Raw genomic sequence first — 26,127 nt, 5'->3', positions numbered from 1 at the left:
CACAAGAAAAAGATTGTAACTCTGTGAGGTGATGGATGTTAGCTAAACTTTTATGGCAATCATTGTACAATATATACCCATATCAAAGTGTTATGTCGGCATAATAGTTTGAAACACCTGAAACTTACACAATGTTATATGCCAGTTACATCCTAATAAAGCTGGAAAAGAAAACAGACCTGCTTCCAAAAGAAAAATAAATAAATACAAGGACTAAGTAGGAACATAGGGAAATGCGTAGCAAAAATCAGAAAGATGAAAGCGCACGCCTGGTAATCTGCAGCTGTATAAACACGTCAGTGTAATAAGGACTGAAGAGGAGTGTCCAAAACCAAGAGCATCTGGATTGGAAAAAGGAGTAGCCCCTCTTTGTAAATATGTTGTTATTCCTGTTAAAAACTTGTAACGTAATTTAAAAGGTACTTTTAGCAAATTAAACCTATGTTTCTTTTCCTTTCCTTTTTTTCAAGACACATTTATTTGGCATCATGATCAGACTATTACATTTAGCAATCAAAAGCATGGGTGCAAAAAAAATCATCTATATTAAAACCCATTGTTGGAATGCTTTCCACTTTCCACGGAACAGAAACTAAAATAACCTGTTATACAATTAGTCACAAAGGCAGTCCTCGAGCTTTTTGCCCATTCACGTGAGGATTATCTACAACACGTCTTCTTTGTGGCAGTTAGGCCCTGCCACCTCCGCACTTGGCTCCGTTCACCAATCTGTGGTCACCTGTAGTTTCCCTGTCACTTCTCTGTCTCTCCTCTCCTACTAAGCTTTGTTTTCTGGCAGCAGTTAAAACTTTCTGCCACTGCCACTGCCACTGCCACAGCTGCTGCTGCTGCTGCTGGAGCCGCCACAGCCACCTTGGTTTCATGGTTTGGCAAAGTATTGGCCTCCAGCCATCACAGGGGCCAGAGCTTCTGCCTCCAAAGTCTCCTCCTTTCATGGGTCCAAAATGTGAAGACTGGGTGTCATAATCGCCAAGATCATTGTAGCTTCCAGCACCTCCAAGGTTGCTCCCATCATTACCAAGTCCATTCTAGCCACCCCCACTGCCACCACGTCCACCATTGCCACAGCTGCCACCAAAGCCCCCTCAACCCCTGGAGTTACCTCCACGACCAGCTGTCACCCCCACCAAACCACCTTCACCAACACCTCTGAAGTGTCCAGAACCACTTTGACCTCTTCGACCGGATGAATCACCAGCCATCTCTTGCTTAGATAGCACCTTCCTTACCCCATAGCTGTGGCCGTTCACAGTACGGTCTTTCAAATGGCAGTCTTGTCTACAGAATTGTGGTCATCAAAGGTTACAAAAGCAAAGCCTCTCTTCTTGCCACTGCCTTGGTCTGTCAGGGTTTTAGTCACTTCAGTTTTCCCATACGTTCATCATATTGTCTTCGGTGGTGTTCTTCTGTGTCTTCTTTAGTACCACCAACAAAAATCTTTTTCACGGTGAAGCGATCTTTGGGAGCCTCCTCTTGGACAGTAACCTTTGGTTCCACTCTCTTACATCCTCCTCATGTGGCCTTGTACTCGTGGCTGCATCCACCTCCTCTGCACCGGCGAACCTGCAACCCCAGAGCCTCGGGATGGATCTCATCACCACGCAGTCTGTGAGTGCTCTCCTTCACTCACAATGGCTCCTCAGACTCCCGTCGGTCATGTCCAAGCTCAGACCTCTGATAGAGAGCTTCCACGGTTGTTCAGCCCTTTGGGAGATTCGGACTTAGACCTGCCAATTGCAGGAGTGGAGACTTGAGGCCTACTCCACAGATCCACCAGCAGAAAGCGGATCTGTCCCAGTGAATATCAGGACCCATACATAGTGGAGACTCTTCAACAATTCCTAAAATTCTTACTTAACTTTCCTCTCCCCTTTTATTTTTAGTTGCTGCCTTTCCCTACAAATCTCCAGGATGAGTGCTCACTTCAGACACTGAGAAGAGGATAGGAAGGGAAGAAGGAAAATTAACTGTTATTGAGTTCAGTACAAAAACTGGGAGGTTAGTGGGGAAACGGGAGGAGGTAGGGGTTGGGGAGGGAAGGGGCAGGTATCTTAGCCTCAACCTCCCTCTCTCCAGCAGGGACAATGTTGCCTGCATCTTGTGTAAAATGATAGATAAACATGTCTTCAAATCCTTCCTTCCAGTCAGATCAGCACCCCTGCAAGGGAATTCTAGAGCCACCGATGGCTAAGTGTCTACTGTGTGGCAGGCCCCTTGGGACCGTGGCCTTTCTCTACAGTGGAACAGAAGAGGGAAACTCGTGTCAAAAACAACCAGAGTGGCAGTAAAAGGGGAAGTGAAAGAGGTCTCAGCAGATGGGCGAGGGATGGCTCTAACACTGGCCAAGGACCAATAGTTGTTTCAATTCAGAGATTTGGGCTCTCGGGCTTGCCCTCCACCCCGGATCTCCTGGCCCCAAATTCCCAGACCGTCCATCCACCCATGGAAACACACATCCCAGACTGCCCTGCCTGATTGGGATCCCACTCCTGCCCATGTGGACTGACTCAGAAACTAGAGCACCCCGGATCCCAAAACAAGGCAAGGCTGCCAGGGACAGGATGGATCTGTTCCTGCCAAGTCAAAACAAATTTTTCCTGGGACCAACTTCTCAACCCTGCAGATCTCTTCCCATTGGTCAGGCAGGTTGTGAAGTTAATGAGTATGGGTGAGTGTGAGCGTGAGCAGAGCAGACAAGCCCAGACAAGCCCAGACAAGCCCTGCCTACGCCTTCAGGCAATGTGCTTAAATGTCTCATTCAGAAAGTCCGGGCGAAGTGCCAAAGAATCGATTACTAACGAGCATTTGGAACCTGCCTGCTCCTAACTGGACCCTGTCTGGGTAGTCCACAAGAGTGAGGAGTTGGGAGTCATTGCCCACAGGCTTTTTGCAGAGAGCATCCTGCATACTCCCTTCCCCAGATAAATACATGCTTACACAGAACTCAACTAGTTTTTGTTTTAATTCAGTTGTAAAAATAGAGAAAGAAAACATTACAGATATAGTTAAAGCCCTTCAAGACCCCTCCGAGATTTCATTATCTGCCCTCATTCTTCAGGGGTGACCAGTGTCCTAAATCTGTCATTACTCACCCCAGGCATGACTGCATGCTTTTGCTGCATACGTGTGTCCATCAGCAGCATGTAGTTTTGTTGGGCACACTTTCAAACTTTATGTAAATGCTACCTTGGATTTCCACCACTTCTACTCAGTTTTAGCTCATCATTGTTTTTGGTATTTATTCATATTAACATGGCACTAGTGAATTCTTTTTGGTTGGGAGGGTTGTGCAAGGTTTAGTTAAAAAAACAAAAATAGGAAAGGCTGTTTTCGACATTTTCAAGGTTGTAAAAAGTTTACTACAATGATCTGGGGTGCGGTTCTAAGCTGCTTTAGCGGAACAAATACAAAATGACCTTCCCCCTGCTAACAGGTGGTGGAAACCACGCCCCTCGACCCCGCTCCCCTGGCTCCTCCCGCAGACTAGTGAGTTGTCAGCGTTGTGATCTGAGCAAAACCACTTCCCAAGGGCTTGTTCTCTCTCAAGTGACCCAAGCCACAGCTACAGCCCCCCTCCCGATTCTCTCCCCCTCCCCAGTGCTCTTGGCGAGGCAGAGCTCGCTCATCGATAGGCTGCTGCTGCGCCTTAATACTGACAGTGAGTGAGTGAGGCGGCCGACAGCGGGAAGGGGGACTCCAACACAAACCCACCAGGAGCAGGCGGCCCTCTCAGTGCCCACTGCTTGGCTTACTTTAGAATACCACGGCGGGGGGTGGGGGGGCTTGGATAAAGACAACAGGAAGTTGGAATCAACCCAGCAGGAAATGGTGTGAACAACCCATTAACCAGTCTCTCATGCATCCATACCCACAGTTAATATTGACAATAATAATAAAAATAAAAATACAGATAAAAGTAGTATTTGGTAGTATTCTATTTCTGTTACTGTTCATTATAGTATTTAATCGTGGTGTTTTATTATGTAGAGCTATCATAACTTGTCCCTTAATTCTCCTGAGGTGTGGAATGGCTGGCTGGTAGAGGTGAACATTTTTAACTTGAACGAGAACTCTGGGCCTGTCTAACGAAGTGGCTGAACCTGCTCATGCTCCTGCTAGCAGAGGCGGGGCGCGCCTGCTGTCTCACGTACTCGGACACACTTGACATTATCAGACTCCAAGTTTTCCTCGTGTGACGGAGGCGATATGCCCAATCTCATTCTGGGCATGATCTGTATTCACAAACTGAAAAAGGGGTTTTTTTCGTTTTTCTTTTTTTTTTCTCCCAAAGTGATCTTACAGGTTGGTGGTTCTCTAAGTGTGGTCTGGGGGCCATGGGTGTTCCCTGAGACCCCTTCGGGCAGGCACGGAGGTCCCAGTCATTTCATGGTAGTACCAAGACATTATCTGCCTGTTTGACTCCCAGTCTCTCACAAGCATCCGATGGCATTTTTCCGAGGCTGCCCGACGTGACGCTGCAGCAGGCCGGACAGTCCTCCAGCTGCCACACGTGACGGAGATCCACAGAAAATAGGCCACTGCAACCCTTCCATATACCTTTGTCTTGGAAACAAATGACTATTTCTCATTTTATGGTGCAGCTGCCTTATTAGACACGACTAAACTTCTCTTTAAAGTGAAAAACATCTATACTCCACCATCCAGCTATTCCACTCCTCAGGAGAATTAAGAAACAAGTTATGCTATCTTTATCTAATAGAATACTACAATTAGAAAATGTGTCAACATATAATGGATTTTATTGTTCTGATGTGAATTCAAAAATATTTTTAAATATTTCAGTTTTCATTTATAAGGTAGTAAACATCACCCTATAAACATATAAACAAAGGTTCCCTGGAGTTCTCAATAATATTTCAAAGTACAAAGGGGCCCTCCTGACACCAAAAAATGTCAAAGTCACTGGCACAGGGCATGCCCTTGTGTTGTCCCTTCTCACGTCCTGCTGTGGGCCGCTGTGCTCAGGGCCTGAGGGTCCCTTTTCCTTTGACCCTCATGGAATTCCCATAAAGCAGGTACTGTGATTGGCCTCACCCGAGGGAGAGAGCTAAGTCCGGGGACAACAGGCCAGCGTGCTCGAGGTCAGGCACTGGGACAGAGGTCTGGCCTTGCTGCCTCCAGAGGCACCCCAGTCCTTCACCATCCCCACCACTGTCCCCTCTCTTCACCCCCTTTAGCTTTCTTCTCTTAGCCATTCTCTGAGTCAGCCGTCTTGAAACCACCTTCTCATCTTTGAATCACCCTGTCTCCTTTTTGCTTCAGGTGATCTGAAGTCTCTTCCCAAGGCTGAAGACCAGTGAGGTCCTGGAGGCTGGCTTCCTGGAGCTGGAGCTACAGCGGCCGTGGCCAGGCTCCAGGTTTCCAGGCAGCAGAGCTGGGAGCCACGAAAGATGCATGGGATTGAGGCCTGAAAACTGACCCTCCGAAGGGCAGAGCAAAAAGGGAAAGGACTTGCTAGACAGGTTCTAGAAGGAAAGACTGCCAGGCCCAGAAATGGGTTTCTTTGCCTCAGGCCTCTAGGTGGAGGAGAAGTATTCAAACTAAACATCTGCCTATTAATCACGTTCATCTCTTAATCACTATTACTCACTGACTGTCTTCATTCAACAAAGACAATGGATTAATAAGTGGGTTGTCACGGTGCAATAAAAACAGCTAACATTTCTGGGTGTGAAAGGACTCAGGTGCCTAGAAATGGGGCTAGGGTGTTCCACGAGAGCCACGAAGGACCTTGTAACCTGAGTTTGGACTTCATGCAGAAGGGTCACAGTAATCAAGGGAGCGGCATCCTCTGATTCGTTCTTTACAAAGATCCACTGGCTACGGAGTGGAGAATGGATTGCAGGGGAGCAAGGTAGTGGGCAGAAAAGAATGGGGCCTGGACTCAGCATAGGACGAGGAGGGATGGATAAAATCAAGTGACAGGAAGTCAGGAAGCAAAGATGCAAATGGTCTCTGGGATGCCTAGATCTAAGTCCAGAGCCTCCTAACTAGATTTCTCATTGCCAGGCTTTTCTCCCTTCTCAACAACCCTGAGCATCACCACCAGACTAACCTTCCTTGAATACCGCTCATCACATTGAGGACTCCCAGACAGATGACTGATTAAACGTATCATTGGCTCTAGAGCTGAACAGCCTGGATTCAGATCCTACCCCAGCGACTTCGCTATGCCCAGTTTTTTCATCTAAAAAACGAGATAATGAAAACACTGTTTTCATTACAGGGTTTCTGTAAGTCGTGTATGTCAGAGCACTTACATCATTACCTGTGTAGGGTAATCTTTCAATAAAAAAGTAACTGCTATTATGGCATTCCTCCGCTCAGAAACCTGCAGTAGAAACCCTTCTGTCTCCACTAGCTACAGTTCCAAGGCCTGCCTCTCCAGATCCCTCATAGTCCGGGCCTGCCACACAGCTCAGGCTCCTTTAATTCTACTCCCCCACGTACATCCCATAAATATATCAGATATAGCACCTTTGTGCCTTGGTCACACTGTTTCCCTCATTTCAAATGCCTTTCTTCCTCCCATCTGCCCTCCCCAGTCCTTCTGTCCCTTAAATGCTCATCACCACTTCTAGAAAAATGACTCCGAATGCGGTGGCTGGTGACCGCCCCCTGTATAATCATTTTCCCCCAAGCTCCCCCAAGCAGGACAGCATGTCATTCCTACCAGGAGGCTATCATTCCAAATCACTCACAAAGCCACTCAAGCTCATACCTGTCACTGCTATCTAAACGCTAAGCACTCACGAAGAAGGCCTAGAGCATAAACTTGTCTTTTCCACGCTTCGTGGGGCACTATGGATGCCCCAGAAGCCCATAAATAAAAAATAACTTTGGTATGAGTTAAGTTCTCATCAGGACTATCAGCTATGAAATATTTAAAGGCTCTCTTGGGTTATTACACCAAACCAATGTCGTGTGTTAAAAAGAGATAGGACCAAAAATATATGAACCAATTGACCAAACCATATTTCAGAGGAAGCAAAGTCTTACCCCCAGGCAGGACTTCTGTGCTTTGCATCCCTTCGTTTTTATAGCTTTCTTCGAACCACAAAGCTTTATAATAATTAGCACTTGTATCGGACGACTTAAAATTCTCTTATGTGTTCAAACATGATAGTGTAATAACAAAACCCAAGTTTGCCTCCAATGAGGTTTTCCACACCTGTTGGTTACTAGAAATTCCCCCTGGTGGGGAAAATATGTCCCAGAATTTGAAATTTTAGAAACCAAATGATTTTCTTTTTTAATTTAAAAAAAATCTGCATTTTATACCAGTACATTGGAGGCACTTAATTCGCTTTTAGCTAGGGCCCCTCATTAACTATACAATATGTCTATAGATTGCACTCAATTCAGCAGAGTGTTGAGAGACAGGAGAACTTCTCTCCATGTTCTCAGAGAGGTTCAGAGAGGTTAAGAATGGAAGAGTGCATCACATGGCACCGAGCCCCAGACCTCCACCAGTGTTTACCTTTTATTGATTCACTTGTTCAACCTACACTTCCTGATCCCCTGCTTTCCTGGACTGGATAGCAACTGCCCCATCAGCAGCTTACAAACCATCGTAATCTAGCTTCCGGAGGCTGGGAAGGACATGGCGGGTGGGGGAACCCAGTACACTAGATACATACTTCCTCTACTCCACCATGGCAGCCCAGTCTACATGGTTTGGTTTCTGACTCCATTTCCCACATTCTTCTTAACTTCCTAATAGTTTCTCCCTGAGCATAATTCTTCTGGAACTGAAATATTTCCCCGAATTCTAGCATGCCAGGATGAACCCCCATCGTCCATGCCTTTCCCCAAGACCTGGCTCTTATTTCCCAGCCCATAGTTGCTGTCTAATGTCCAGCTGTGAATGGACTCATCATCCAACATTGCCTGATCATTAAGAGTCACTGTGGGTACCTGTCAGAACTACAGATTCCTAGGCCTTGACACCAGTCTATTGGAATCAGAAACTCTAGGGAAAGGGAGGCTTTCCAGATGCGGACACTGAGGCTTAGAGAGAGAAAAATTATAGGCTGAAATCCACACATGTGAGTGTGGGCCGGGTGCAGAACCCAGATCTAGCCAATCCCACCTTCTTTTGTGTCATAATTAGACAGGGTATGAGGCCGTATTTGCTGCAGCATCAGCCCCTATCTTCAATCACAGCCTCCTATTCCACCTCTCAGTTTCTTCAAGAATGTAATGCTAAGTCACAAACTCAAGCACCCATGACGGACAGGAGGGCACAGCAAATGGTTGGAGCAGGAGGGGTGGCGTGTACATGCAGCCTCTGTGCAAGGCGGGGATTCTGGAAAACGAAGGCGTCCTTCCCCGTCCGAGCTACTCAGCTGCTGCTGCTGCTCAGCTCCCCCCAGCTCTTTCCCTTGAGAATGTGGCCCCAACTTCACTGAAAGATCTAGATTTTCAGGTGAAATCTCAAGACGCCACACCAGTGATTACATTACGCTCTACGGCAGTGCGTCCTAGAGACTCGAGAGAGAAAATCTGTGGCTGGCCTTGAAGAAGCAAGTTGCTATGATGTGAACTGCCTGTGTAGATGACCACGTGGCAAGAAACTGCATGTGGCCCCTGGGAGCTGAGGGCTTCACTCCCAGAACCACAAGGAGCTCAACCCTGCCAACAACCATGTGAGCTTGGAAGAAGATTCCAAGTTCCGAAAAGGAATGCAGCCCAGCAGCACTCTGATGGCAGCTTCCCGAGCCCTTGAGCAGAGGACCCATCCAAGCCACACCCAGACTCCTGAACTACAGATATTGTGAGATGATAAATGTGCATTGTTTTAAGCTCCTCAGGTTGCGGTAATTGCCTATACAGCAGCTGAAAATCAATACGCTCTCCTAGGCCCGTGCTTCTCAGAGAGTGCCTCAAACTGCAGCGGCTCCCTCCCTCCATCTGCCATCAACACTCCCACCTCTAGCTGCCCTGACCTCAGCTGGCCGAAAAGAGGAATTAATTTGGTGAACTGATTTACTGTTTCTGATTCACCATTTATGATTTACCTACCCCTACCAGGGAGTCTTTGCATCTTCTAAGAGAGGGCTTGGAGAGATACTGGCTAAATCAAATGTATAATTGATTCAAAATGGTGGAAGTGCAGACAATCATGCGGAAAAAGAGAAGTAATTTGGTGCCTGGAGATTGTCCCACTGGGCCTCACATTACTCCGTAGGTCCTCAACCGGGAATAAGTTCAGCCCACCACAACACTCCAACCGGTGGGACCCAGAGCTCGGAGCTGCGTTGCCACCAGGGAAGAAGACTGACTGGGGCAAGCTTCCATTTTCTGTTTGGAAAAATAGGCACAAGACCCCCCCCCCGCCCCATCCCACCTGCCTCAGAAAACTGTTTGGAGGATCTTGCCAGCGGGTGGCTGTGTGTGAGACAATAGCAAATACAGTCCTTTGGTCTCTCTCTGCCTTAGTCACTGGCCCAGGGCTCCTGAAACCCTTGTAATCTCCTGGGTGACAGGGGTGTCTTTGGTTCTAATGAGGCAACTCTGGGTGGGCTCTGGGAGGGGGGCTGGTCAGCAAAGATCAAGGTATGATTAGAAGCTTGGAATTTTCAGCCCTGACCCCCAGTCTCTTGAGAAGAGAGATGGACTGGCGATGGAGTTAATATTTGCTCACGCCTGTGGGATGAAGCCTCCTTAAAAATCGCAGTAAGTATGGGCCTGGGAGAGCCTCCAGGTTGGTGACAGTGGACACATCCATGTATCGGGAGTGTGATGCGCCCCAACTTCTGTGCTTGGGACCCTGCCAGACCTCGCCATGTATGTCCCTTCATCTGGCTCCTTATCTGTATCCTTTCTCACATCCTTTAATAAAGTGGTAAATGTGTTTCCTCTAGTCTGTGAGACACTCTAGCAAGTTAACTGAACCCAAGAAAGGGGTGGTGGGGACCTCCAATGTGTAGCCAAGGCAGACAGAGGTTGTGGGTAACCTAGGGACTTACTGCTCATGAAGTGGGGGTGATCTCATGGGGCTGAGCCTTTAACCTCTGGGATCTGACATTTTCAGGTGGATGGTGCCAGAACTGAGTTGAATTAGAGAGCTTTTCCCCTTGGTGGGGAGGACCCACACATCTGGTGACCAGAGGTGTCCAAGGTGGTGAGTGTGAAAGTCTTGTGAGAGTAAAGGAAAGACACAAGAAGGAAAAGACAGGTTCCCTACTCAATGTGAAGGCGCTCTGTAAGCAAAAAAAATACATGTTCACATCAACAGACAGAAGCCATCACAGATCATTAGAGCCAGAAAGACCCCGGCGCACACATTCGGACTTCATCCTTGCAGCTTCAGCCCTGACCTTGCCCGTGTCTGTTGTCAGGCTTCCATTTCTTGCCACCTCTCTGTTTCGGCCAGAGGCTGACATTCACTTCTCCCAGCTTCTGTGCAGCTGCCCAAGGCCAGGCAGGGACTGAGATGGCACTCCTCTCACGTCCTCGAGTGTGACTGACCGGGGAGGGACAGGCCTCCAGGAAGGTCACACACACATGTGGGGAGTCCCCCAACACCAGGCCAAAAAACAGCCCCATCACACTCCCCCGGTGACCCCTCATGGGGCTGAGAGTGCTGAGTCCTTCACACCCAAGCACTCAAGTCCCTGAGAGTTCTAGAACTCTCTCTTATCCAGCAGGGCTCCACAGTGTCCAAATCCTTATTTCAACTGGCAGGAGTGAGCCACCACTTTCTTCTGCTGTCCGTAGAGCTTAGCAGGGGTGTCCAAACTTTTGGCATCTCTGGGCCACAGTGGAAGAAGAAGAGTTGTCTTGGGCCACACTAAATATATGGTGACACAAAATCACCAAAAAAAAATCTCATAATGTTTTAAGTAAATTTACAGTTTTGTGTTGGGCCGCATTCACAGCCTTCCAGGGCTGCATGCGGCCCGTGGGCCATAGGTCGGACACCCCTAGAGAGTGAAATCTCCGTCAGGCAAGAAGTTTTATTGGATTTAAATGGACAGGAAAAAGACTAAGAAAAAAAGGAACAGGATGACTTATCCTCTTTATAGTCGAACAAACATAAAAGCACATAAGAAATTATGGCTTCCCATTTTAAAGCCAGAGGAAGTTAAGGATCACATAACTAATGGGAAGAGTGGGGGGAAAAAATGTACTTTTCATTTAAACTAAATTATTAAATTATTTAATTTAATCATAATAGTAAAACAGTCATAATAATACTAACCATGTTACTGAGTCTACCACATGCCTGACGGTGTACTAAATGTTTTCCATGCACTCTCTCACTCACTGCTCACAACAGCCCTATAGGAAAGGTATCATCACTGTTCTGATTCAACAGGTGAAGAAACCAAGGCTTGGTCGAGTTAACTGATTTATACAAGGTCACGCTACTAGCAGATGACAGAGCTGGCTCGTGAAGACAGGTGCGTCTGCCTCCCGAACCAGCGCGCCATCTTGCTCCCTGGAAATGGAGTGTGCCATGATGCCCTGACTCCCCAGCAGAGCCAAGGATGCTGACCACAAACCCGCCCCGCTTATAAGCTCATGGTGAGCTCATGGTGCTTCTCCCACCCTTGTTCTTCCAAGATCCTCAGCAAATATGCCTAAAGAAGGCATATTTGCTCCCCAAACCTCCCAATAATAAGCATCACTCAATAGCTGTTAGTATTAACACTAGCATCAATATCACTGGTACTTTTTCTTCTCTAGAAATAAACTATTAATAAATATACTTACATCCTAAAAGAGTCCATGTGCTCTAACACTTTTAGAAAGTGAGTTTTTTAAAATTGGAGACAATCTGGATAATTCCATTTCCCATGCAGCTTGGTGACAAACAAACAAATAGATACAACCTCAGAATCCAAGGAAGAAATTGTTGGTTTTGCCTGGAACAATTTCCGTGGTGGCCAGGATTTGACCCTAAAGCAATACCATTTTATATTATTGAGGTATTTTGCAAGACTAGATTGGATTGTTTGGCATCTTCTTTAAAGACCTCAAATTAGTAAGCAATAGAAAATGTGGATCTAATAAGTTCACAATAGCTTGATGAAAAAACATGGGTTAAAAATGACCAAATGTTTGCAAGCTGAAATTAATATTCCATGCCCTGGGAGAGTGTAAAGTTTAGGCAGAAATGAGCATGAAAGCGATAGCTGGAGCACTGGGACCCTCTGTGAGGCAGGCTAGATAATCAGTTAGAGGGGCCTGTGGACGCCTATGGGTCAGTGAGAGCTTTGATGCTGCGTTCTCGGAGCTGCCCTTCCACAAAACAGGCCTCATCCTTCGTCCTTCATGTTGGGGGCGTTTCATGGAATACAGTTGGAAGTATCCTGATTATAAGGAAGGAAAGGAGGAAGGAAGCAAAGGAATGAGGATCAGAAGGAAAGAAGGAAGAAGAGAAAAACGGGAAAACCAAAACTATGGACTCTGAGTTAAATCCAACATGGCCAAGTAAAATCTGTATAACAGCAACAAAAAGATTTTCAAGTTTTTACCCTGTGAAGTCTAGATATGAAAAATACAAAACAAATTCAAAAATCAAAAATAAAATACAAAAATCAAAAATACAAAATCAAAAATATTAAATAGCATATCAGAATTCTTGGTATAAGAAGTCGACCCACAGTTCAGAAAATAATCATAGCCACATTTAAGGCCACAGGAAGGAGTGGAAGAGCACGGCAACAGAGAATATTATTTTGGGTGATGTTTTTGCTGCATGCTAAACTAAACAGCAGTTTTCCAATGATCAGTTTTCATAATAGTAGCTATCACTTGTTGAGGGCCTTGTGTACCCATCTATGTGCTAAATGCTATTTGCAATAGCCTATTGGACTTCATCTGCCCAGCAAGCCTGCCAGGTAACTATAATTACCCCCGTTCACACACAAGACAGCTGAGAATGAGAGAAGGGAAGCAGCTCAAAGACACACAGGTCGTAACAGGCAAAGTGCCCATCGGTGTCATCTCCGCATAACTAGACTACTTCCAGCCTATTCGGTCACGAGCAGCATCACCAACAGCAAGAACCATTTTTAATCCCCACCACAACCCCGTAAGGTGTTAATAACCATTACTCCCAACTTACAGAAGGGGAAACTGAGGCTCCGAGAGGCTGGATAATGCCCGAGTTCATCTAGGGATAGGGAGTAGGTGGTGAAGCTGGGATATGAACTCAAAACAAGCTGACCCCGTGTATTAAACCACTGCATGCTTTAGTATTCTGTACATGTCAGAAATATAACCAATACTTTAAAACACTCCTGTACAAATTAATACAGAACTCCTGCCTCAATAAATGTTAAGAAATGGCTTGCTCTGCTACATTGTGAACATGGGAATTATCATCAAAATTGGGTCAACTTCAGCAAATGCAGAAAGCTTTTTGGTTGTGTGTTATTTTCATTTTCTTATTTTGACAGAAATATGCTGTAATGAACTACTGTGATAACTAACAATAGTCTATTGGAGTTAGAAGGATGGCCTTACTCCCTTTCTAATAATACAGTGAATTGGCAAATTAACAGAAATATTCTGAACAGAGCACAGAGTCCTGGAAGTCAAAACTTCAAAATGGGTTTCACCGGGCTAATCGAGGCGTGAGCAAGACTGCATTCCCTTCTGAGGCTCTCAGAGACAACTCATCTTCCCGCCTTTCCCAGCTTCCGCAGGCTGCCGCATCCCCTGGTTCATGACTCCTTTTCATCTTCAAAGCCATCCATGGTAGAGCTTTCTTACTATGCCATTTCTCTAACTTTTCACTTAGAAACTATAAAAAAGTTTCTAACTTCTTTGCCTCTGCCATCCTTGTGATTATAGTTGGCCAGCTGGATAACCCAAGAAAATCTCATTGTTTAAAGAGATTTTTAGAATTTATTTTTAGAAATGGGGGTGAGGGAGGAGGGAAGAAAGGAAGAAAAACCTATGATGCACAGGAGAAACATCTATTCGTTGCCTCTCACACGCCCCCAACCAGGGACCTGGCTCACAACCCAGACATGTGCCCTGACCGGGAACCAAACCGGCAGCCTCTCAGTTTGCGGGGTGATGTCCAGCCCACTGAGCCACACCAGTCAAGGTAATAATCTCCCTATTTTGACAGCTGCTGCACAATTTTAATTCTCCTTGCCATGTGACATAACATATTCACAGGTTCTGGGGATTAAGATATGCATATCTTTTCGGTGGGGGGGGGGGGCATTATTCTGTCTACCACAGCATGTAAATCCACAGAAAGACTAGAGGCAGAAATAACAACAAATGCACAAAATGAAGTGGTAATAGTAATTGGCACACTAGTCTGTAAGACTGAACAAAGCAAAAAAAAAAAAAAAAAAAAAAAAAAAACCCTCTCTATTCAATGCCATCAGCTAATTTCAAGTGTGTGCCCACACCCACGTGCACAATAATATCCTAATGAGCTGATTCCACAGCTCAGATAATACTGTTTACTAATTAGGCTAAAATAGAAATGTATGATGTGTGTGTTAGTTTACAGAACTTTTGTAGAAAAAGTCCCTAAATTCCTTTCTTCCTGGAAAAGGATTATTTTCTTGCCCCTTCCATTCTAGCTCACCTCTAACATTTCTGGGAAAATTCTAGGAGGATGGATAACTTCTCAGCATTTGCCTACCTAGCTTAACCTGTCACTGTTTGTAGAAGGACAACGAGCGACTGTCTGTTGGAGTGAGCTCCGAAGCAGAGCAGGCCTGCACCAGAGGTGAAGGCTGGCTCACGTCGCCCCCTTGTGCAGAGAAGAGAAATCACGCCCTTCCCAACCTGGACGAAATTTCTTGTCTAAGACTCCGTGGGAAACAATTGTTTAGAGAGTGACATTCCCCAGAGCTCTTAGAAGCTACTTTTTTCATCATTTTAAATCTGTTTATTGGAGAATCACTCTAAAATACAGAATACACAAAAAATAATCATACTGCATGAAGGATATAACAGCATAAAATAAATTATTAATTTCCTCGCCTCATAGAGTATTCTAAATGCAATTTTAACCATTCTTTTTGGCTGGGAGCCTCGGTTCCTTTACGATTCCATAGAATAGCACACCAATATCCTTTTGCATGTTTGACATTTTTAGAAAGAGGGTTTTTTTGTTATTGCAACTGTTTTGGATTTTTGTGTTCTCTGTTGTCACTGGGCACATTTTGACTTTGAGTTTGTCGGTGCGACTTCCTTTAAAAGCTTCCTTCCCCTCATTTGCTGTGGAAACAGTAACTAGGATACCGAGCTAGTAAGTGTAAGTAAAATGAGGTTAAAAGGCCCCTACTGAGCTCTCTCTTGCAAGTGTGTGAGATTTAAGACAAAACCTGAGTGACTTTGCACGCAAGACTTCCCGCTCCATCTGGAAGTCGTGACAGTTTGACATCTATTTGGCTACTGAGAAGCTATTTTTACCTCTTTTCTATTTTTGTTCTGAATAGGTTATGTTGAAATAGTTGTGTTTTGGCAAGATAGAAAATTGCTGTATTTTTCCAATTTGCCCAAGTCTTGAAATGGGATAAATCCCAGTGCTGTGATGGGGGTGAGGGGGGAGGAAAAGCCATGAGCCTTTCAATGCTCAGGGCAATGTGATATAAAAGCAGGGCTGCGACTTCAGCGCTCATGAACAGGAGGCTACACAACGTGTGGTTCACCTGCTAACAAATCCCTGTGCAGCTGGAAACGGTGTACACCATACCTGCACGAACTGGAAAGTATTTTCATCTTGGGGGGGGGGGGAGGTATCCTGATTTTTTTTTAAATGCTGCTCTTTGGCCCCCAGGGGGCAGTTCTGAGATATGCCTCATACAGCCCCTCGGCAGGTGCCAGCAGGACCAGCACCAGTCACCCGTGCACTGTCCCCTCCACAATGCGTTCTCGTATCAGCGGTCTGTCCTCCGCTGCACTCCCCCATCCTTTCCCCTGCTCCCTGTCGTCACTTCCCCAAGTCACTGCACACAAGCCCGTGTCTCAGGCTGTGCCTTTGAGAGAAGCCGCATAAATAAAGACACTGTCAAGTGAGAAACGGGTATTTAGAGCTGCTGCACCCATCTTGCCACCATGAGGGGAAGACCAAGAGGACTGCAAAGAAATCGCCCCAGAACCACAGCATCACTGGGCTGCAGGACCACTGGCCTCTAGATGTCTCAGTCCGTGAAAAGAATTAGCCTTCCGTTAAGTCACTTGCAGTTGGGTTTTGTGGTGTTTGAGCCAAAAGTACTTCAGGGGAATGTTTTATTTAGAGCTGAAGGCAGAGGGATAAGGCCTCCAGGAGGGGAAGCCTGGGGGCGGCAGCCAGGTGGCATGGTGTGCAGAGCTGCAATTCGGGGAGAAAGCTGGTCTGAGAGAAACAGAGACAAAAGACAGGGAGAGTCTCGTGGTTTAAATTCTCCTGCCGGCGCCGCGGGCTGGTGGCTCAGGTGGCTGGAGCGGTGGCCCGCACCACAGAGGTGTGGGTCAGACCCCCATCGGGGCGCATGTGCGAGGCAGCTGATCGGTTTCCCTCTCTCCCCTCTCTCCCTCCCTCCTTTCCTCTCTCTCTCTCTAAAAATCAGTAAACATATCCTCGGGTGAGGATTTAAAAAAAAATTCTTCTGCCAGTGAATTCTTCTTCTTGCTTAAAATAGTTGATGCAGAATTTCTAGCCCTTGCAAAGAAAAGTCCTACTTTAAGTGTGATCTCATTCTTGTTTTACAAAAAAAAAAAAAGTGGGTGTATGTGTGTGAATGTATGTTCATGTACACACGGATAAAACAAACGAATAGGCGAAAGGGATACCAGTGTTTATTCCTTGGGAGGGTAGGAATAGAGGGGAGTAGGGAAGACTTATGTCTCACTTTTACTTTATAAACTTCTTAATGTTTAAACCTGTTATAACCAACTTGTATCAATTGTAATTTTAAGATTAAAACCTACAGAAGCTGAGATACGAGTGTTAACTTTGAGGTATATGGCAATTAAAAACTGATACACGAGTCATTACAAACCTGAGAACCTCTGCTAACGAACCACCCAACAAGTCTCAGACAGACAGCCTCACATCCCAGTGTTCGCATGAAATCAGTAGCGATGTGCCAGAGCAAGCGACTGATGCTGGGAAGTTGTCCCCAATCTGCCTGTGACCGTGGCTCCCCCACCAACCCCATGCACTTAATTCCAATTATTGCTCTGAAAATCCAACTCAATAAGTCCACAGTCTAAGTTTAAAACAAACAAATATAAGAGTATGCTTGCTATGCAAATGCAGCTTCAAGGCATTTGAAGCTTTGAAGCTCACCCATCCACTCACCCCTTCCCACCCTAATCCATTTCCAGACAGAAAACTCAAGAGCTGCCACAGCTCCATGAGTCTGGGTAAATAGCCTGGAGAGCTGAAGGAGGGGAAAGTATGCTGGGCCAGCCTAAGCACATAGGCTCATGGGATGGAGCCAGGACCAGAGATGGGGTCATGGGAAATGAATACAGCCAGCTGAGCCAAGAGCCACTTGGTAGACGGACCAAGCCCCTGACCATAGGGATGTGACATTCTCAGGGTGCAGATGTGGTCAGCAAGTGCAGGCACAGGCAGCTAAGAGAAAAGCAGATGACAGTTCTGAGCAATGCCAACAGGACCCCAGATGGTGGCTGGAGGAGGCAGGAGGAGAATACAGGGAGAGGACCAGCAGGATCTCGTGTGAGGCTAGGGGGCAGGGAGGCAGCATCTGATAACAGGTGAACTCCTGAATTCTGGGCAGGGATGCTGAGGCAGAAATTCATGGGTATGAATAGTAAGAGTGACATGTGCATCCTCACTACGTGCCAGGGACGTTTTATCATCTCCATTTTTCAGATGAACCAACTAGGGTAAGTAGATGATAGGTGATTTGCTCAAAGTCACAAGCTGGGATATTAGTCAGCTCAAGCTGCCCTGAACAGGATAGCACAGACGGGGTGATTTCAACAATAGAAATTTATTTTCTCAGCATTCTGGAGACTCAAAGTCCAAGATCAAGGTGCTAGCAGGGTTGATTTCGGGTGAAGCCTCTCCTGGCTTGCAGATGCCTGCCTTTTTCCTTTGTCCTCGCATGGCCTGTCTTATGTGCACAAGGCGGGGGGGGGGGGGGGGGGGAGAGGAGAGAGAGAGACAGAGGAGAGAGAGAGAGGGAGAAGGAGGGGGGGGGGAGGAGAGAAAGGGAAACAGAGAGATACCTCTGTTTTTTTTCTTCTTATAAGGACACCAGTCCTATCGGGTTAGGGCACCACCCTTAATCTTCTTAGAGGCCCTATCTCCAAATATAGTACACTAAGAGTTAGGGCTTCAACCTATAAATGGAAGGGGGTGGAGAGGAGCATAATTCAGTCTGTAAGAGCTAGTTAGTAGGAAACACAGACAGTGTGACTCCAGAGCCTAATACTCGTTTTGTATGTGTATTTTTATATTTTATTGAGGCAGAATTTAAACACTATAGTTCAATAAGGTTTGAATAGAGGCGTGCATCTGTGTGACCCACATTCCTAGCAACAGCTATCTACAGTACTCTTAACCGCTGCACTCTGCCAGACTATCTGGTGGCAGGAGGTAGTGCCGCTGGTAGATCTCACAGCAGCCAGGAGTCTTCCCTGGCGGTACAGACATGAGGCTTAATCGTGAGCTACCCTCCCACACACACCAGATACAGGACACACTCACATGGGGCTCCCTGAGCCTGGGCCAGCCCCCCTGCTCTGCTGCTCCGCTCTGGGTCCCAGGAGACTAACCCTCACCAGCTGTTTCCCAGGGTCCATCTCCCCCTCTGTCTCCACCTAAGGCTGTGTCTCTGGCCCCTCCTCTGTGCCGCTGGCTCCCACCAGACAGTGCCCCAGCAGCCTTCCACCAGATGACCCTAGTGCCTCCTCCGCTTTGGTCAAAAAGCACCTCCTCACTGTTTGACTCCAGTTTAGAAGTAGCAGGTGCCTTCCTGCTGTGGCTGTCCTTTGGGTTGTCCCACCATCCATTGTTGGGCTTCTCAGCTCTTCCATCTCCTGTTTAAACAGTGACCTGCATTAAATTCCCTGTTCAGCCTGGTTTCTCTTTTCCTGGTTCTGTTTTCACAATATGCTGATATATTCCCTACATGTCAGGACTGGCTCAGAAACTGGGGTGGTCCTGGGATTAGAGCAAACCCATTCACAGTGGCTGGAAGGCGGCAGACTCAGCAGCAGAGGTTTTTCCAAGAGAATACCAGAGATTACATTGACATTTGCCCTCTGCACCCTGTTGACACCTTGTTGGTCCATCTTGTTAGCGAATTAGCACGATCCTCCAATTCATTCATTGCCATTGGCTCACCTGTTTTTCAGGTAGATCTCTACAAGCTGTCAAGACTAGAGATGCTTTTGTCATCTGGTTTTTCATGACACTGAGCTACAAACGGGATTTGTCAAACTGCCACATGTTTAAAAAAAAAAAAAAAACCACATGTTTGTCCAAATAAGGTTGTTGGTGAGAAAACAGTGACTAAGGAGGACGAGACGGGACACTCCAACACCGAGGAAACTTCGACAGCCTGTGGGTATCCCCTGGGATGCTGCCAACCAGCTGGGGTAAGGGAGGAAGTGGTCGCAGACGCTCAAAAGAGGCAACATGCCTGGTCTGCTCTAATTCCAGTGCGCAGCAGACTCGGGCTAGCGGTGGAATCCATACTGAGCGAATCCCTAGGACTACCACAGGAGGACCCTCATCTTTACTTTGGCTGCAAAACTCGCTCGTCTTCCAAGAGCCTTTGGCTTCAGGAGGGAGAGAACTGGGAGGCAGACTGCACCCCTTGGCTCACTGCCCTGTATCTGGGGCTTCTCCAGAACTGCAATACTTATGAGTCAAGCTTCCTTCCCTCCGCTCACACCTTCTAAGTTACAAGTTATTGGCTTGTCTTGAATGCAGGAGTAGAAGACCCCCCTGCCCCCGCCCCCACCCTGTCCATGGGTTTCAAGGAAACCATACAGGTCCCACTTCCTCACTCTCTACCTGATAGGTCACTTTAACCAATAATAGTGTTGTGCAATGACTAGGCACTTAATGGGACAAACATAACATTCCCTTCTACTGCCACCACGGGGCGGGGTGGGGGGCGGGGGCGGGCAGTGGGCATGGGGTTGGGGGAGGAAAGGGAAAAGAGAAGAAAAATGAAAAGAAAAGGAAAGGAAAAGAAAAGAAAAAAGAAAAGAATCCTGTTAGTCACAGAGCTTTCCATCTGCACCACAGAACAGGCTCTGGCTCTCTGTGAGAATAATAAAATCACAGTCTTGCACTATATCAGCGCCCCAAACAAAAGCAGCACCCTGGAATGTTACTCTTCCAGGCGTCTGAGTTGGATTTAGCTCCGTTGGGGAAAGGCATACATTCAAAGGAGAGACGGAGTAGCCTTGAGCCAGTCAAAGAAGTAAATGAGCTTGCTCTTCAAAAGAGGAAAACACAGGCTGTGGGCAGCTCCCCTCTGCGACTGATTCAACACCTGGTGAGTAAACAGCATGGCCTCCGCCCAAGCTGGAATTTTCCCACAGTGGGCCGGCAACTTCAGAGGTCCAGCAGAAGGCCAGGGCTGTCTTTTAGACCTTGAAAAATAGGGTGAGAAGGAAGGGCTGGAAGAGATACTTTATGGCAAAGGAAACTCACAGAAGTTAAAAGAGAAGGGCCTCAAAGCAGGCAGTTGGAACTATTTTAAGGATAAAGAAATACTCTTTGTGGAGAATTTAGGGGGGGAAAAAAACAAAGTGCATGAGCATCATACGATAAGAACAGAATGTTTTCGGCAAAACAAAAAGCCGTTAAGGAATCGGTTGTTTTAACATCACGTAAGCCTAATGCATGCCGCCTAAGCAGCAGTCCCTGGGAGGTAGAGAAGTGTGGGCTGGGGACCTGTCTCTAACCACTCTTCGTCCACCCCGCCCCCATCTCTCCTCGCGCCTGCCTTCATCACCCCTTTCCCCCCAAAGTCATCCAGGACTCCAAAATTCTCTGAGAGAAGAGGGTTCTAAATTATTCATGGTACAGTGCCACTGACTTCCTATCCTTCCCTTCCCAGAAGTATTTGCTATGTAAGAAGCCAGAGAAAATGAGCAATGCTTGAAACAATGAATCACTCCTGGTAAAATTTCAGGCACTTGAAAAGATTTCCTGGGGGCAAGGGGAGAGTCTCTTACCCACACCCAAATGACACCACTTAGAAAAATATGCTATAAACTTGACCTCCTTTAGAGCATTAATTCACATTGTATCAGTGTGAGCACATTACATTTAAAATGCTGACTTTCAAAAGTTGAGATCTCAACTTTCAATCAAAATAGCCATATTTTAGCCAGCAGAGAAAAATTTATGAACTTACTTTTGAACTTCTGTTCTCCTCCTCATGTTTGGACTTTTATATCAATAAAGGTACAAGAAAGTCTTTCAATAATCAATGAACCTTTCTAAAACCCTGTTTGACTTTGCCATGCTCCTTTTCTACCTGTGCACAAAACCATTTTGGAAATGTTTTACCCTAGTCATGCTCTGGTCCTAATAGGGATCAAATCCACTTAAGGATTAGATCTAGGTCCGTATTTACAATTACAAGGGGTTCGTACTGTAATATGGACACTCTCACTCCAGAGACGGCACAATACAACTGCACACTCTTCTTCAGTGTGACTTTGCCGGTTCTCCCATTGATAGATGGCGTCTACTTCCTCTCCCCTGGAATCTGGGCTGGCTTGGCCCAATAGAATCTGGCAGAAGGGACTCTGTGTGATTTCTAGGCTTAGGCCATAAGAAGCCTTAGAACTTCCAACTGGTCCTTGTGGTGCCCTCAGTCTTCACGCAACAAAGTCCAGACAGCGGAGCAGTGAGGTGCCCAGCTGACAGCCAGCCCCAGACACATGAGGCCGCCCTGCCTCCCCCAGCCCCGGTCACCACCAGCCAACACACGGAGCACAGGCAAGCCCTCTCTGCTGAGCCCTGCTCCAACTGCAGATCTAGAGAACCATAAGCAAATTACTGCTTTAAGCTACTGCACTTGGGGGTTATTTGCTACATGGCAGCAGATAACAAAACCACTGACCCTATACAAAAATTACTAACTTGTGTCCCACTATCCAGATTTGACACATCAAAGGTAAGATGCTTGACCTCAGAAAGAATAATCTGTCCCAATACAAAAAGGTAGATGACTAAAGTCTAAATTATGTTCTGAATCAGACAGCTCCCCCAATATCCAGGCCCCCCTTCTTCTATAAGAGTGGTTCTCAGAGTGTCGTCCTGGACCAGCATTATGGGAATTTGTTCAAAGTACAACTTTTTGGCCTCCTACTGAATGACAAGCCCCGGGAGTGGGGCCCAGCAATCTGCATTTCAGCAAGTCTTGTGGACGATTGGGGCGCACGCTGAAGCTTGGGAACCACTCGTCTATGGCAATAAAACTTCTGATGTTTAACTGATATGCCTGGCCACCTGGATAAAGCCTAGGTGAGGTGGCTAGGTAAGGCCATGACTAAGTTCTGGCCAGGAAGAAGTAAGCAGAAATGGAAAAATAAGTGTTCCCTTTCCTGCCCCCTTCCCTGGAATTCAGATGTGATGGCTGGAGCTCCAAAAACTGCCTTAGACCACGAGGTGATCCTGGGAAATGAATGTCTGCAGGGAGATGGGAGGAGCCTGGGACCCTGACACTGTGGAGCTGCTGCAGGAGCTCTGGGCTCACTCCCCAGCTTCCTGAGCACGAGAGAGACCTTTCCATCGTGTTTAGGCCCCTGTTTTTTAAAGTCCTGCTCCTCACTGTTAAATCTGATCTGAACTTATACACCATCCTAATAAAGTAGTCCCCCTTCCCCTCACCTGAGATACTTTTTAATATAAGAACATTTTATTTTCTTTGCTTGTCACAAGCTATCTTTGGAGTATTTCTTTCATTACTTATTTTAACTGTCTCCCTGTTTGACCCTAAGCCTCATGAGGGTGGTTTTGTTTTATCATTCAATCCCCAGCATCCAACATACTTCTGCTCCCACAAGAGAGACTCAGTGAATATTTACTGAATAGCAATAATCATGCCTCGGATAAACCTCATTGGCTACGATGCTGCCGCTGCGCAAAGCTCAATACTTACTGGATAGAATAGACAGATAGAGGGAGAGATGCAGGCAAATCAAATTTTGTCCAGTCTTACAGCATTGTTAACTTGACCATGCCTCAAGATAAATCTTTCTTTTAAATACTGAAGAGGCAGCAAAACTATCCCTCCCCTACATCCTACCTAATTAGGTAAAGTTCCACTTTTCATCTGAATATGAAGCAATAATAATAATAATAATAACCAATACTTCTATAGGCCTTAACATGTGCCAAAACCAAATTCCAATAGGGGGCATCTTACAGTATACCTGACTGGCATTCCTCTAAACTGTCACAGTCATCAAAAACAGGGAAGTCTGGGAAACTGTCACAACGGAGGGAGCCTAGGAAGACAAGAGGGCTAAATGTAACAGTATCCTGGATGGGATCCTAGAACAGAAGAGAACATTAGGGAAAAACTAAGGACATCTGAGCACACTACAGACTTGAGTAAGACTTGAGTTATCGTGTATCAATATTGATTCATTACCCATAACGAACATACCACGTTACTGTAAGAAGTTCACAACAGGAAAACCAGGCATGGGTGGGGTAAGGGGAGAGGATATAAGCACATATTCTCTTTACCACCTTCTCACTTTTCCTGTCAGTCTAATACTGCTCTGAAAAATAAAGCCTATTAATAAAAGAAATATGTCAAAGACTTACAGATGTTATAACCTATTACATATGTTAATTCTCATGCAGGCTAAGATGGGTACTATGATGAGCTCTGTGTAGAGGCACAAAAGAGTACAGTAAGTGCGGTTTCCCCACATCCTGAGGCTGGGAGTTTGTTTTCTTCTGGATCAGAATGCATCTGATTCAGTCACTTAAGTAATGCATATTGATTCATGTGCCAGCGAGAGACGAAGCTTAGGGGATTCTATGAAACAAGTCAAAACTGGGAAGGTGAAAAGGGCTGTGTATCCGCCTACCAAAATTTAAAGGATGCAAGCAAACACTTTAGAGTGTATACAATTCTAAAATGTGTTATATTTATATACTGACAGCACATACACGTTCTTCCAACAGCTATAAACAACTAGCTTGGCATCTAATTATCAAGAATAATTATTTGAATATGAAGCCACCAGATGGTCTATGTTGTTAGGAAACATAAATCATACATCATGAGTTACAAAGCTGATTCGAGAGTGGATTCATGTCTTATCTCAGGTATCAAAATAGCTAAGGTTCTCTCTTGGAGGATCCAAGCTGAAAGAATACCTCAAATGAGAGAAATCTCTGTGTCATTGCATTCCTTTCTAAAGATACGCTTGGTGAACTTCCTTAACTACTACTTTGACTAGCAGAACCTTACCATTTTCATTACTGACTACTCTGTTGACCAAAACAAGGATTTGGCACCTTGTCTGGTCAAACCGACCTTCCTGGCCCGAGCAGTCTGATCACGAACATTATGAGTGCTCACCGGTGACATGGGCCACCCAGACACAAATAAACCTTGCTGAAAATTTTTTTGCAAAGTGTATTACCTGTGAGGTTTAACTTCCCTATTCTGAACTGCGATCAGGCAGTGCCCAATCTAACCATCCACCTGAAACAATACCCAAGGGACCTATGGTTGGATTGCTTCCTCCAGTCTGTGCAGCTGCCTCGCTATTTATCCCTAAAAGTTCAGCGGAGGCATTGGCTCCTTCACAAAGTCTCTCTCAGCCTGCTCAGTGTGGGGCCTTTCTAAAAACTCCCACGCACCTTGTGCTGACCTCCGTCACAGGATTCGTCACAACTACGTACAGCTCAACAAGTATTTAATGAATGCTGATGAGGTACTGCTCTGGGCACTCGGGAATCATCAGTGAACAAATGTAAGATGCCTGCCCTTGTAGGGGAAAACAGATAATAAACAGTAAACTACAACGAATGAGTCAATTTTGTAGTATGTTATACGGAGAAGCGCTCTGGGAAGAGAAAATGCAGAGTGGATTAAGGGGAACTGAGTGAACTGAGGTGTAGAGGGAGCGTCAGGTGGCCATACTAAATAGGACGGCCACGGTAGGCTCCAGGGAAAACATGAGACTTAAACAAAGTCTTGAATGAGGTGAGTTAACTCTATAGATCCCAAAGGAGGAAGCTCCCAGGGGGTGGAAAGACCTAAAGCAAAGACCCCCAGGCAGGACATGCCTGGCCAGACCGACAAACAGCCTGCAGGCCACTGAGTAGCGAGCACAACGCCCCAGAAGGGAGGAGGGAAAGAGAGGTGAAGCAGAGAAGGTCGATTATGAAGGGCTTAGGGGACCGCACAAAGACTTGGCCTTTTACTCCCAGTGGAGCTATGCTGGGTTTTGAGTAGAGAGATGATCTGACTTAGTTTTGCAAAATTCACTCAGGCCACTCTGTTGAGAATAGAATAGTAGGGGGGCCAAGACAGAAACAGAAAAACCTGATAGGAGGTAATTATAGGTGAGATTCGAAGATGCCTCCGGCTAGACAAGTAGCAGCAGAGGAGGCGGATGGGAGCCAGATTCTGCATTTAGATCCTTGGAGGACTGGATGTGAGGTGGAACAGAGGGGGCCAGAAATGACGGCAGGGATCTGGCCCTGGGAAACGACTACCGAGGAGTGACCACGAACTCGCTCACACTCACGTGGGGGCGACCATGGGAGGGGCAGGGGCCCCTCATGGGAGGGGCAGGTCAGGATGTGAAGAGCAGGAATTCAGAAGGGATACGGATTTGGTTTTCGTTTCAAAAGATTCTGTTGACACTTTCTGGTGAGAAAGAACAAGCACAAGGAGAGTGGGTGTCAGTGGTTTGAAAGAAATCTGGGACTGAGCAGAGGGGCCCGTTTTAGAAGTGCAACATTTCTGATTTCCAGCCCTTGATATCATGGCTGGCATCATGAGGAAAAAACACAGAAATCAGTGCCTCTGAGTCAAAAAGCGATTCTGAAGAACTAGACTCTGAATATGAAAAAGTTGTATGAATATCTTAGACAATTTATTTACCTTCACATTTATATATATATGGCTTGAGAAT

The 26,127-nt window shown here is 46.2% G+C and overlaps 2 pseudogenes; both read right to left on the bottom strand.

Annotated features, from left to right (window-relative positions):
• Positions 1 to 832: 832 nt before the first annotated feature.
• LOC114494773 lies at positions 833 to 2,952 on the bottom strand (annotated as a pseudogene).
• Positions 2,953 to 22,987: 20,035 nt separating this feature from the next.
• On the bottom strand, positions 22,988 to 23,110 carry LOC114495744 (annotated as a pseudogene).
• Between the last annotated feature and the right edge of the window lie 3,017 nt (positions 23,111 to 26,127).

Source organism: Phyllostomus discolor, chromosome 4 (assembly GCF_004126475.2).
Source record: "Phyllostomus discolor isolate MPI-MPIP mPhyDis1 chromosome 4, mPhyDis1.pri.v3, whole genome shotgun sequence".
NCBI lineage: Eukaryota > Metazoa > Chordata > Mammalia > Chiroptera > Phyllostomidae > Phyllostomus > Phyllostomus discolor.
The sequence above is the reverse complement of the archived record's forward strand: the minus strand, read 5'-3'. Positions and strand labels throughout refer to the sequence as shown.